Consider the following 13,871-nt stretch of genomic DNA (forward strand, 5'->3'; position numbering starts at 1 on the left):
TCTGGGATGCTCGGCACCACCAGGACCAGGAGACGAAGCACATGGTTGCCCAGAACACAAATAGTTCATTTAAAAAATCTGGGTGTATGCATTTACCTGCATGCACCCGGGATCTGCCTCCTATACATGCCTTCTGGTTTGAATACTGTGTCTCTTATCTCTGCATAACTCAAATTGGATGTGTTTGTGCCGAGCAGCAAGTTTCATTCTCGTTTTCATTCTCATCCTTCTTCCTCACTAGTACTCTAGTACATTTTCCTGTGGCCTGGGGATGTTTTGCCTGATCATTTCCCCTGGAAGTTCTTTGATTCTCAACACATGCTGTAGGCTATCTGCTTTAGGCAATTTCAAAGCTGCAGTCACCAGTTCTCCTAGCTGACCCACATAGGTATTATAGAGAGCTCACATTCACAGAGCTCAACAATCCTTTAAATGATCGCCAGTGGCTACAGAGTCCTACAATGAGACCCTCCAAACAAGATGGGTGGAATCTTTGCCATCATTCACAAGGCATCATGGCCATGCACTCAACTGGATATCACCACCATCAGTTCTTTTGAAGCCTTACCAGCCATGCCCAATACCCCTTCTTCGCAGACTTCATGAATTTGGTCATCAGCATGTCTCTCATACACATTAATATCTTTCTCACTGACATCAACATCCCTGGCAACCTAGCAACTCAAGTCCATGAATGAAGATTTCCACTGCCTTCTCGACACTCTGAACCTCACACAGCACATGAAAGACTCAACTCACAGGAATGGTAATCTCAACCTCACCATCACTGCCCTGTCCGCCCTCTGTCACAGCTCTCTAATTCTGCTCGACTGGTCGCATTATCTGGCAATCCACTTTGACATTAGTCACACCACCCCAGTCAACCACACCCATTAGAAACCCAGAAAACAAGCCTTCTGATTATTTAAGAACTTCCCGTTGGAGGCTCCTAGAGAAGACCTTGCCAGCCTCCACATCACATGGGCCAATCTACCTCAGACTGTGACTCACTTCTCCAAGACCTGAACATCACCCTCTCAACAAACATCAACAGCTATGCCCCAGTGAAACAAAGCACCCTCAAGCCTAAACCTTCTGCACCGTAGTACACTCAAGAACTCACCTTCAACAAAAGAACCATCAGAAAACAAGAAAACACTTTGTGAAAATCCTGCAGCACATCCAACCTCACCATGCACAAGGAAAAATGCTATGTGCAGATGACTGATAACTGCTGCCAACACCAACTACTGCCAAAGGACCATAGCTAAGGACATCAATGAAAGCAAAGCCCTCTTCAAAGCCAGCAAGGATTGCATCAACCCACTGCACGACCCCCCTGTACTGCACTCCATTGAAAAATCAAATGGCATCAAATCTTTTTTCACTTACAAGACTGCATGATCCCACAGCACATAGATACCAATGCCACAACTGACAGCACACTGCACAACACAGCTCAGAAAACCACCACTACTTGGACAATGTTCATGACACTCACTATGGAAACCTCACTGGCATCCTAGCATCCTTCAAGGCAACATTGTACACAGATATCCACCCCACCTCTGTACTCATGAACCTTCCACCTGAAGAGCTCCTCCCTTACATGACAATCATTAACAGCTCCCTCACTCAAGGCACCTTCCGCTAAACCCTGCAGACCGGACAAATTCTTCTGCTTGTAAAGAAACCAACACTCGACTCCAACACCCTATGCAACTACCGCCCTATCACCCATCATCCCTTAAGATCCTTGAGAAAGCAGGAGCCAAGCAACTCCTCCAACCCATTGAAGCCAACAACAAGATGCCCTTAACATCCTCAATGATGGCCATCCTTGCCTCCTGGTCCTCCTCAACCTCTCAGCTGCATTCCGCACAAGAGACCACCACACACTCACCAACATTCCTTACCACTGCATGGGGATTATTAAGATTGTCCTCAGCTGGTTCAAATCCTATCTTGCTAACCATCACCAGTTCATCCAAATTGATTCCTCCAGATCACCAAAGCTGCCCACCACCTGTGGAGTACTGCAAGGATACATCCTCTCCCCCCGATCTTCAACGTTTACAGGGAATCACTGTGAATCCTCCTGGCTCAACACAACAGCCATCAATAAGCAGATGATTTGCAGCTCTACCTCAAGATATCCTCCATTAAATACATTCACAGGCTCAAGGCCTGCCTCATGTTGATTCCGTTCTGGATGTCCAGTGCTTACCGGAAGCACAATCTCTCCAAGGCTGAATTCCCACTGCTGACAAACAACACCGAGCAGCCTGACATCCAAGCTTGGCTCTCCGCTATGAACCTTGAAGCCTTCACAACACAGCTGACCAGATGTAATATGTCTCTTGGGTTTAACTCCCACGTACATCACTTCTTCAAGCAGCACATAGCAAGGCAGACGAAAACGGCTTGGTACCAACTTTCTCTGCTGAAGAAAATCTAGCCCTTCATCCCAGAGGTCTTCTGACTTGCTGGTGGCAATGCACTTCTGGAAGCCCTTCCAGGAATAACCCCGGAACCACTCAGATGTGTCCTACATGCTGCAGCATGACTGCTCAAAGGACTCTACAAATTCAGCCACATCATCCTGTCTCTCAACGAACTGCAAGCGCTTATCCTCTTCACATCCTGCTGTATTATCTGCATGGATGCCTGCCTGAAGTCTCATGCTACCTCACTGAGAAACTCAGCATCTTCTGAGACCTATAATCCACCAGAAGAAAGAACATGTGCAGACTTGAACTCTGCCAGTTCAGGAAGGAAAGAATCAGAAGACAAGCCTTCTCTGCCTATGCCACCAGACTCTGGAACCTCCTCCCTGTCAACGTCAAACTCGCCCCCTCACTTCCACATCTCAGGAAGGTGCTCAAGATCCTCCTCTTCAAGAATGTCTTCTCACCAATAGCTAGGTCCACAAACCCTCCACTCCCTACCTAATGTGAGACAGTGCGATCTGCTTTCCTAGTTTCCTCCCCTGGTTGCTTGTAGATCCCCTGCTGCCATATTGCCCGCTCTCCGACTCCCCTGTTAGCTCCCCACTCTCTTGCATCTCTCCTTTTCTCACTGTGTCCTTCCTCATATGGATTGTAAAGCACTCCGTTGGTTCCCATATGTATTTCCATATTCGTTTTTATGGTTCAAGTATCAACTGCTTTAGTCAACCCATAGATTTGCTTATACAATAGAAATCCAAAAAGAAAAACGTACAATGCATAGTTATAAAAGAGCATATGCGTAGATCCCTAGCGGTGCCAGCCGAGTGTGTACATCTTTTGAAAGTCTCTTCAAAGTTTTTAAACATTGCCATACGTGATAAAGGTTAGGTATGGCCTGACTCTTCAAGATAACAAATCACTGCCCTTTACACTCTGCCGTTAGACTTACGTCAGTGCATAATCAGGTGTTCTAGTGCCTTGATTTGTGCGACAACCTTACAAATTCTACAGCAGCATTGTTCTCAAGGCACCTTTTTCAAATGACCCTGTAGCTCACATGTCCCTAATAAGAAAAAACAAATTTTTTGAAGGTGCATCGAGTCCACCTGCAAGGGAGCGCCAATGGATATTCCTGAGTTATGTGTTCTTCGGCAAAAGTCAACATTCACTATTTCGTCGAGTCTAAAGACAGCAAGTTCTGTGTAGACTGAGATTTCTCTGTAACCATAAGTTTGTTTTTTTAAACGGTTAACAAAAATGTTATACGCATCACAGCCCAACAGATCTACATGCATTTTGGGTAAAACAGTCAAAAGAAGAAGACCTCTGGTCTTTTTCTGAATTTGGGCAGTGACCTTCGCACCTCAATTTTGTTGATGTGCGAAGTTCATGCGTTCAGGTAGCCGCCAGGACCATCTCATACTGTGCAGCACTGCACTACTTCTGCCCTCCACTACTCCAATACTGTCCAGTACTTCTCCAAAGGATTTGAGCTGGTAGGTGGAACAGGATAAGTGAAGTATAGAAGGGCCTTTTCTTAAGCCCCCGTCCCCAAGTAATCTTCGCAACGGACTGTCCAGGGCATGGCAGGGGGCGGCCATGATTTTGCAGACAGGATTCCATGGACGAGCTTTACGCTATGCTAGTGCCTTCCTGTAGAAGTGGGTCACTCCATCTGCATATCCGCAAAGGCAGATGGGGTGAGGCAGAAGATCCAGCCAGCGAGGGGAACGGCACACATATGCAGTTGAATATGCATTTAAATGACTGCCTTAAGTGTCTCACTGTCCTTCTCAGCCTGCCGCTTTATGCAGCCTCCCCTTCCAATCATCCACCATTGGCACCTCTGATGGGGCATGCTCATGACTATAGCCACTGACACCGGCATAGACCGCTGTGCCTACAGCAATTTTCAGATTGCGCCTAGAAACACTTTTTGTTGTACAATGCGCTTTATAAATGTTCAATAAATAAATAAATAAATACCAAGCTGGGCTTTTTAACTGCTTCTGAATGGGCTTCATGTCCTTAGTAGTCTATGGAAATTAACAACAATCCAGCACCTGCAAGATAGCGCAATGAGATGCAACACTGCAGTGATATTGGCAGGGCCTAGGTGCGAATCCCCAGCAGGGGAGAAGTGCTGCATTTTGTTTCATGCAAAGATCACCTCTTCGGAAACCGACCGGTTGTGGCTGAGGAGACACTCTTGGGCTCATTGAAAGTTCACAATCCATGGTCACCAAAGAACACTACTAAAATCACTTTCAGATTCCTGAACGTCAGGATCCCCCTCCTTGCCATGTAATCCTTTCTTTCCTTCGGTCCAGGGCAAGAGGGTTGTACTATTCATTCAAGGACAAAATGACAGCTGTATTTGGTATCAGGTATTAATTTCAGACGGGTTGAGGGAATGTCCCCCGCTCCTCTTGTAAGGAACAAGTTACTTACCTGTAACTGTTGTTCTCCAGCATGGGTCTGGCATGGATTCACATGCTCATGAATATTCCCCGTCGTCAGGCTGGGAATCCTCGGTAAAGAAAAAACCAGTATCAGTTTCGTTTCTGATCTGTCTTTCGTAGTAATAACCAATCACTGGTCTCTGCGTCATACTGACCACAGCCAATGACTGCCCTCTACCTAAGCACCGCCTCTGGCAGCCATCTTCAGATTTGGAAGCACGTGAAGTGGCAGTATGACCAAGTGAAGAGCCGCAGAGGGGTAGGCGGGAGGGTTCGCATGTGAATCCATGCCAGACCCATGCTGGAGAACAACAGTTACAGGTAAGTAACTTGTTCCTTCTCCAGCATGGGGTCTGGCATGGATTCACATGCTCATGAATAAAGAATACATAGCAGTACACACATGCACAACCACGGGAGGTGGCAAAGGCTCAACATTAAGCATCACATCAACTCAACATTAAGCATCTTACCTCCTCACCAGGCTCACCTCAGGCGAACAGGTTGCGCAGCACTGCTTGGCCGACCCTGGACTCCTCCCTGGAATCCCGGTCGACGCAGTAGAATTTCGTGAAGGTGTGCGTCGACCTCCACGTAGCAGCCCTGCATATGTCCAGCAGGGGCACACCAGATAGGAACGCCGTGGTAGCTGCGATCGCTCTGGTGGAATGGGCTCTCGGACGGCCAGGCAGCGGTCGGTTTGCCAACCGGTGACAGTACATGATACAGCCGGAGAGCCATCTGGAGATGGAAGCCTTCGAGAGAGCCTTCCCCTGATTGACAGGTCCAAAGTTCACAAAGAGTTGTGACGTCTTCCGAAAACCTTTCGTGCGGTCCACGTAGAACTTCAGCGCTCTAGCTACATCCAGCGAGTGCAAAGTCCTCTCAGCCGGCGACGAAGGCGACGGGAAGAACACAGGTAACACCAAGGGTTCGTTGAGATGAAAGTCCGACGGTACCTTGGGCATGAAGGAGGGGTGCGTCCTGAGCACTACCCTCGTGTCGTGGAAAGTCAAGTACGGGGCCTTGCAGGAAAGGGCCTGGATCTCTCCCACTCGTCGTGCGGAGGTGATGGCCACGAGAAAAGCTGTTTTCCACGATAGAAACTTCAACGGGGCCGAGTGCAGAGGCTCGAACGGAGGTCCCATGAGTTTGGTCAGCACCACGTTGAGCTCCCACGCCGGGGCCGGAGCCTTCACCGGCGGGAACGATCTGAACAGTCCCTTCATGAACTCTTTCACCAGACGATGAGACCACAAGGACGTCCGGCCCGTGGTTCTGGTGTATCGGGAGATCGCAGCAAGATGAATCTTGATGGACGCGTGTGCCAGACCAGCTTTGGCCAGCGTCAGCAGGTACGGCAGCACTTGGGGAGCCGTAATCCGTAGAGGGTTAACCTTCTGTGCGTGGCACCAGACAGAGAACCTCTTCCATTTGTGTCCGTAGCATTTAAGAGTCGAGGACGCCCTGGCCTTTGCAAGAACCTCTCTGCAATCGGCCGGTATGTCGTATCCTCCAAACTCTAGCGCTGCAGGAGCCAGGCCTGCAAGTTCAGCGACTTCGGGTCGTGGTGGAGGATGGCGCCTCCTTCCCTGGAGAGTAGATCCGCGTCCGCCGGCAGCTTGATTGGCGGGGACGCCGACAAGTCCAGAAGGTCCGGGAACCATATCTGCCTCGGCCACGCAGGTGCGACGAGGATCATCCTGCACCGTGACCTCTTGAGCTGGTTGACGAGCCGGATTAGCAGAGGCAAGGGAGGGAACGCGTAGAGGAACAGGCCCTCCCAGGGGAACGAGAAAGCATCGCCCATGCTCCTCGTCTGGGGAAACCTGCTGGCGAACCTCCGGCACTTGGTGTTCGTCGCCGTCGCGAACAGGTCGATCTGGGGTGTGCCCCACCGTCGGAAGAGGCGATCCACCAGATCCTGCCGTAGTTCCCACTCGTGGCACGAGCGCAGCTCCCTGCTGAGTGAGTCGGCGATGGTGTTTTTTATCCCTGCCAGATGAAACGGCACCAGAAGAATCCCTTGGGCGACGGCCCAATGCCACAGGTCCTGCGCCTCCTTGGACAGCGCTGGGGACCTGGTTCCGCCCTGTTTCCTGATGTAAAACATGGTGGTGGTGTTGTCGGTGAAGATCCTCACCACCTTGCCCTTGAGGGACGGAAGGAAGGACCTGAGGGCCCAAAACACTGCACGGAGCTCCAGGACGTTGATATGCAGGGACTTCTCCGTCGGGAGCCAGAGTCCCCTTGCGTGCAGATTTTCGGTGTGCGCTCCCCACCCTTCTAGGGAGGCATCCGTGGTCACAGTCACCTGGTGGGCTGGGGTCTGGAAGTCCATGCCCGCCGTCAGATGCGCGCGGGTGCCCCACCACCGTATCGCTCGTCGGAAACTCTCGTCGAGCTTGATCCTTTCCTCGAAGCTGCCCGTCGTCTGGATCCAGCGCGCATCCAGGAACTCTTGCAACGGGCGCATCCGGAGCCTGCACATGGGAATGAGGTAGATGCAGGAAGACATCATCCCGAGGAGGGACTTGATGGACCTCACCTTGGCCGCGTCGGCCACCAACATCCGTTGCACCTTGCCCAAGATGGTCCTGGTCCTCTCCTCCGACGGGGAGGCCAGAAGGGACACTGTGTCGAGCCTCGCTCCCAGAAACAGTGCGACTTGCGCGGGCACCAGGTGGGATTTGGCGTAGTTCACGGAGAATCCCAGGTCCGTGAGGAGTTGGACGGTCCTTGCCGTGTGGACCACGGCGAGCTCCCTCGTCTTGGCGCGGATGAGCCAGTCGTCCAGGTAGGGGTAGACGTGAATCCCCTCGCGGCGCAGCTGCGCCGCCACCGGTGCGAGGCACTTGGTGAAAACCCTGGGTGCCGACCGCAGTCCGAAGGGAAGGGCTTTGAACTGGTAATGACGCCCTTGGACCACGAATCTGAGGAATTTTCGGTGCCCCTTTAGGATGGGAATGTGGAAGTAGGCATCCTCCAAATCCAACGACGATAGGAAGTCTCCTTCCTCCAGCTGACCCAGGACGTGCTGGAGGGTGACCATCCGGAACTTCTGCGCCTTGATGAACTTGTTCAGGCGTCGCAGGTCCAGGATGGGGCGCCATCCTCCCGTCTTCTTCTTCACGAGGAAGTAACGCGAGTAGACTCCGGAGCCCCGAAGCCTCTTTGGGACGAGTTCGATGGCGCCCTTTCTGAGCATCGCCTTTACCTCCAGGAGAAGTTGAGGGACGTGAAGTTCTTTCCTGGCCACGGGGGGGACGCGCGGGCACCTTCTTTGAAACTCGAGCGCGTGGCCCCGGGCCAGGGCGTCCAGCACCCAACGGTCGGTGGAGATGGACTCCCACACGCTGACGAAGCCCGCCAGCCGGCCTCCCACCGGGGTGCTTCGGTGGGGGCCCGACCCCACGGCCGGTTCAATCCTGCTTGGACGCGGCCTTGCCGCCTTGGCCTCCTTGGCGACGACGGCGGGGGCCGCCAGACTTGCCTCGTCCTCTGTAGGCCTCTTGCGACGACGAGCGGGCCGCTTGACGGTAGGAAGCGAAACCGCCGCCGGAACCTTTGGAGGCGCCCTTGCCTCCGCCGCTCCGAAAGGGCGTCCGCCGTTGCTGCAGCACTCCAAGGGCCCGGGCCGTCTCAGTATCCGCCTTGATGGCCTGAAGGGAATCGTCCACTGTCTTCCCAAACAGGTTGTTCCCGTCGAAGGGCATGTCCAGGACCCTGTTCTGGACGTCCTGCCGAAAGTCCGTAGCCTTGAGCCATCCGCGACGTCGAAGGCAAACGCCGTTGCCCATCTGGCGGAACCCAGTGTCGGCGATGTCCGTCGCCACGGTGATGGCGTGGTCCGAGGCCACCTCACCTTCCTGCAGGATCTCAAGGGCCTCCGCCCTCTTGTCGTCCGGCAGAAAATCCAGCAGGGGAGCTATCTTGTACCAGAGTTCCCTGTCGTAGCGGGCCACGATAGCCAAGGCGTTGGCCGCTTTAATCGTCGTCGCCGCCGACGAGATGACTCTGCGTCCCATGGCATCCAATTTCTTTCCCTCGCCGTCCGGCGGGGAAGTCGACGTGGAGGCCGCACCCCCCCCCGCTTTCTTCCTGGCTGCCGCGGAGACGACGGAGTCCGGGGTAGGCTGCGCCCGGAGGCATAGGGGGGCCGAGTCCGGGACCCGGTACTTTTTCTCGTACCGGTCTCTTTTCGCTGGCGTCGTGGAAGGGTTCTTGAGGAGGGAAAGGCCCTCATCCCAAATGTCGTCCAACAGAGGCACTGCGAGGACCGTCTTCCTCTTGGTCTCGCGCCGTTGGTAAAGGAAGCCTTCCTTTTTCTTCTCCTCAGGGCAGAGTTGGAAAAGCTCGGATGCCCTGGCGATCATTGAGTGGAACGATCCAATCTCGTCGGGCGGAGAAGCCCTGGGGGGAGGCGACGACGGAAAATCCTCGTCGTATGCCTCGTCGTCCGTACCCGTCGCTGCCGTGTCAGTCCCCGTATCATCCCCTCGGGTGGACGGGGAGGAGGGCTGGACGGGGCGCGACGGTTGAAAAGGAGGCGGTGGATGGATCCTTCTTTTCTTGGTAGGGGGAACACCAGAAGGTCCCGGTTCTGGATCCCCCGACGGGAGAGGTTCCTCCGTCGGTAACGGTAGTCTCGTCCTTATCTCGGAGCATAAGGACTGTATAGCCAACAAAATGGCCGCTGAGTTGTCTTGCGGCGCTGGCAGAGGGGAATCCGACGGGCGAGCAGGGGCCCCGTCGGTATCCTCGACGATGTCGTCGTCGTCACCTGCGTCGGGGCCCATTCCGACGGGCTGGTCTTGTTCCACGCCTAGGCCGTGGCTTAAGACCTCGATCAGTTCCTCTTCTGAGGTTGAGGCCGAATCTACGACGACGCCCTGCCCCCCCTTCTTCCCCACGGAGGGTTTCACGGGGGTCCTATCGATGGGCACGAAAGAAGACTCCCTCCGGGGAGGCAGGGAGATTCTGGGCCCCGAGGCCGCCACCACTGGTGCAGCCTCCACAGGCTGGGCCAGGGCCGCCGCGACCGTTTCGATAGAGGGCTTGGTCGAATGGATCAAGGCCTTCACCACCTTAGGTGCGCTCACCGCCTTATCCTTGAGGGAGGGGGCACTGCCACGCTCCTCCTCTGCCTTAGAGCTCGACCGGGGTCTCTCCAGGAGCTTCGCCGGGTGCTCGGCCTTCCTCTTACCCGACCCAGAGCGTTGGCTCGTGGTTGATGGTGCCGGGGAGGGTGCGCCCTGCCTGGCGCCCGTAGAGCCCGACCGTTCGGCGCTCCCGGTGCCAGCGGACTCGCGGTGCTTGGCCTTATGTTGGGCCCCCGTCGCCGGGGCGCCCTCAAAGGTCTTAGAAGACCGCTCAGATTTCTTCTTCTTCTCGCCAGACGGGCTCTTACCCTCCAGCCAGCTGGCGAGACGTTGATGGCGGTCCTTCATGGTCCGTTCCGACATGTTGCCGCAAAACGCACAGTCCTTCTCCACGTGCGTCTTGTCCCCATGAAGGCAGTAAAGGCAGAAAGAGTGTTCGTCCTCCTTGAAGACGTTCTGCAGCTGGCATCCAGGGCAGGCCCTGAACAGCTTTCCGGGCGTCGAGCTTCCCTTCTCCTGGGCCATCTCCGAGACCGGGCCTGAGAAGCTTCTGGAGTCCTCCGAAGTGTAGCTCGACGAAATCTTCACCCTTGAGGGGCACAGATGAATCCGACACGGGTCCCCGTTGATCGGATGTAGGATCGGTGGAGCTTGAGGCTCTTTTGACCGAAAATCGAAGTTTTTTGTGAAAAAGCGCGAAAAAATAGCACTAACGCTCGAGAGCAATAGCACGAGGATCCCAACACATGAACGTGCGGTAAAAATCTGAAGATGGCTGCCAGAGGCGGTGCTTAGGTAGAGGGCAGTCATTGGCTGTGGTCAGTATGACGCAGAGACCAGTGATTGGTTATTACTACGAAAGACAGATCAGAAACGAAACTGATACTGGTTTTTTCTTTACCGAGGATTCCCAGCCTGACGACGGGGAATATTCATGAGCATGTGAATCCATGCCAGACCCCATGCTGGAGAAAAATAAATATTCAATGTAATAATGTCTCCGTAAAACACAGCGACAGTTTTGTCAGCAGACATGTTTGCAGGGACATTATTACATGGAACCCTGTATTTTCGGTCATACATTCTGGAGAGGCCCACTTCTCCTGTCATTGTCTATTGGTGGTGGATATGTGGACAGGGAGGCTGTGCTGAGCAAGGGTATCTCTCCGTATTTCACTCTTTTCGTAGAGTGCCCAACCTCCAGGTGGACTGCTTAGCCAACTACCCAACACCACTTATGAATGGAAGCCATGTTTGGAGGAGTGGTTAATTTTGTTTCAGAAATCAGACAACCTAGAGATGGGCATGTTTGCATTGTAGGAAAAATGAAAGCTTCCTCTCGAGTGAGTATGGAAGGCGATTCTCCTGTATAGGGAAGATGCCAATGTATGCCTTGTCTTCCATTCTCTTTATTCTCGAGGGACACCAGAAGGTGGCAACAGACTCGGGGCGTTCAATTTGGAGGTCGAATGTGCAGCTTTGCAGCAGGAAAGCAAATGGGCAAAAGTGGAGAGGCCTGCCTCTCGTTGTCTGAATGAAAAGAGCAGAACGAGTGAGCCTAGGGCCTGAACTACTGGGAAATTGGTAGAACGGATAGGCCTGGCGGTCCTTTACAAGAAAGTGGACGATGGGTGTGACGCTGGATAAGCCTGCTGGCCGTATCTGTAGAGAACGTGCATATTATATGGGCCAGACGATCTTTTGGGGGATGTTCCTGCAGGCAGTCCTTTTCCGGCATAATAATAGAGGCGGGCCCCACGTTTTAACTACTGGAAGACGATTTTCAATTATCCAAGGACTAACACCATCTGTTAATAATAATAGCAGAATTAAACCGAAAGTCGGTGCTGTACAAACAAACAAATATTATTGTTATTATTATTGTTATCAGTCGCACATTTTTTAATCAGCCTGACTGACATTCCCGTACTCTGGTCCCTGCGCCGCTTTTACGTGACGCAGGAAGGTGAAAGACGCCATGGATGCCTGGTAATTGGATAATTCAATTGCTGCACGTCTTTCCTGGTTCCCCTCCCGGGAGGGAGTCCGTCCCTCCCCTTAGGAAGGAGAGAATCCGCATCCTTTGCCTCACCTGCCTCCTCTCAGAGGCCTCCCTAGACACCTGCCGCAGGCTCACTTCACAGACGCGTGAAGCAGGTGAGCCTGCAGCTCAATGGCCGCGTGGGGCGCCTGTTATTGGATTCGCTGCGGCCAGTCTGGATTGAGGTGCGCAGGCACGCGACATGACGGTCCCGTTACCGCGAGACCTGCACGGATACTTGTGCAATGACAGAGCTGTGAGGTCTAGTCCTGGAATTGCAGGGAGGGAAGAGGTCGACAATGGGTGGGGAGGGGCTGGGGGTATTGAAACAAAGGGAAACTGGAGTTTCGGGGGGACCACCACAAATACAATTAAAACAAATCGGTGTTTGTTTTTTTTCTTCCTGTAAAATCACGTACAACTCTGGAATAGCAGTTAGTGGCCATAACCAGGATCTGGGAGGATAGCTCAGTGGCAACGTGCTCGCCTTAGAAGCAAGACGAAACGGTGCAACACAGGTTGGGTTCGCGCCTAGAAACCTCTGGGTATTAAGCGAGTTATACATAACCTATCAAATTATACAGTGTCAGCTTTGTTTGGGCTTCGGTGCTGGGATAATTTAGGATGTTTTAGGTAAGGATTGAAGTACAATGGCTGAAATGTATTTACTTATCACTGTTGATATACTAGTAAAGGTTAGGAAAGAACTCTTCAGCACTGCGGCCACCCCTCATTTGAAGAAAACACTGAAAATAATGCACCATGCCATCACTTTCTTTTATTTCAAGCAGCATGCAGCTTTATGCTTCTCATCAACCACAATTTGCACCTCTTAAAATACAACAATTGCTCCTATTCATCCACTCCTGCTGTTTCTTCGGCTATCTGTGATTAATGGCCCTATAACATGCTTGAATGCAAAACAAGGACAAATCGGAGTAGAGATCGGAATTTTGTAAAGTAAACAGAGTTTCACTGCAGAGGCAGTCTGCGGCAGCAAGGCCCTGGGCTTTACATTTGGCGGTTCATTTTTGCCTGTTTCCGAATCCAGGAAAATCCGACCCAATTCAGGCACTGGCTAGTGTTGGGTGGGCCGAGGGTGCCTGACCACTCTCATAAAGGGCCCTGCAGGGCAGGATCGGGAAGCGGCGTTCGGAGCACCAAACAAGATACACCAGGCAGGAGTCTGGTGGCATTGACTGACCAGCGGCTGTCTTTCTTTTTCTTGCTTACAGATTTTATCCATCAGCTGTGATTTTGGGATACCGAGACTTGCGCCTCATTACTCCATCTTCTCGGGTTGAGTACGTAGTCGTGGGTTAGGATTCTTCTTGGTCTGTGTGGGATTGTCACAGTAGGGCGAGCGGGAAGCCGTTGAGCCCTTTTATTGGGTCAGTCACATGGTGCACAAACATGTGACACAGCACAAGCCCTCGGCATGGGCCTCAAGTTACAACGGTTAGAATCATAGTCCATCCTATTGGTAGAGGTGTGTGTATGGGTCTCAAAACAAAGAGAAAAGGGTGGGAAACTGGAGCAAAGAAGTGTGTGGGTCTCGACCCAGATAAACAAGTGGCATTCAAACTTTTTCGTACCGAGCTCTGCCCTCCAACCACTCCCTCTTGAGTAAAAATATTGTTTCTGTCCCCCTTCCCTCCCGCCAAGGGGTTGGCCCACCTAGGGGCAGGGCCGGATTTAGGCACGGCCAGGGAAACTGCTGGGGTTGCCTCATTAGCCCCACCGCCCCACCATGCCAGCTCAGGAAGAATCTTTCAGGGGCTCCCCCGAGGTGGCGTAGTCAGTGAAGGCGCCCTAT

The 13,871-nt window shown here is 52.8% G+C and overlaps 1 protein-coding gene across 1 annotated transcript in view; it reads right to left on the reverse strand.

Moving 5' to 3' along the window:
• The window catches only part of TLCD3B (TLC domain containing 3B), a 124,714-nt gene that overhangs the window by 22,257 nt on the left and 88,586 nt on the right, over window positions 1-13,871 (reverse strand). The window lies entirely within an intron of this gene.

Source organism: Ambystoma mexicanum, chromosome 3p, assembly GCF_040938575.1.
Source record: "Ambystoma mexicanum isolate Mex_15411 chromosome 3p, UKY_AmexF1_1, whole genome shotgun sequence".
Lineage (NCBI taxonomy): Eukaryota > Metazoa > Chordata > Amphibia > Caudata > Ambystomatidae > Ambystoma > Ambystoma mexicanum.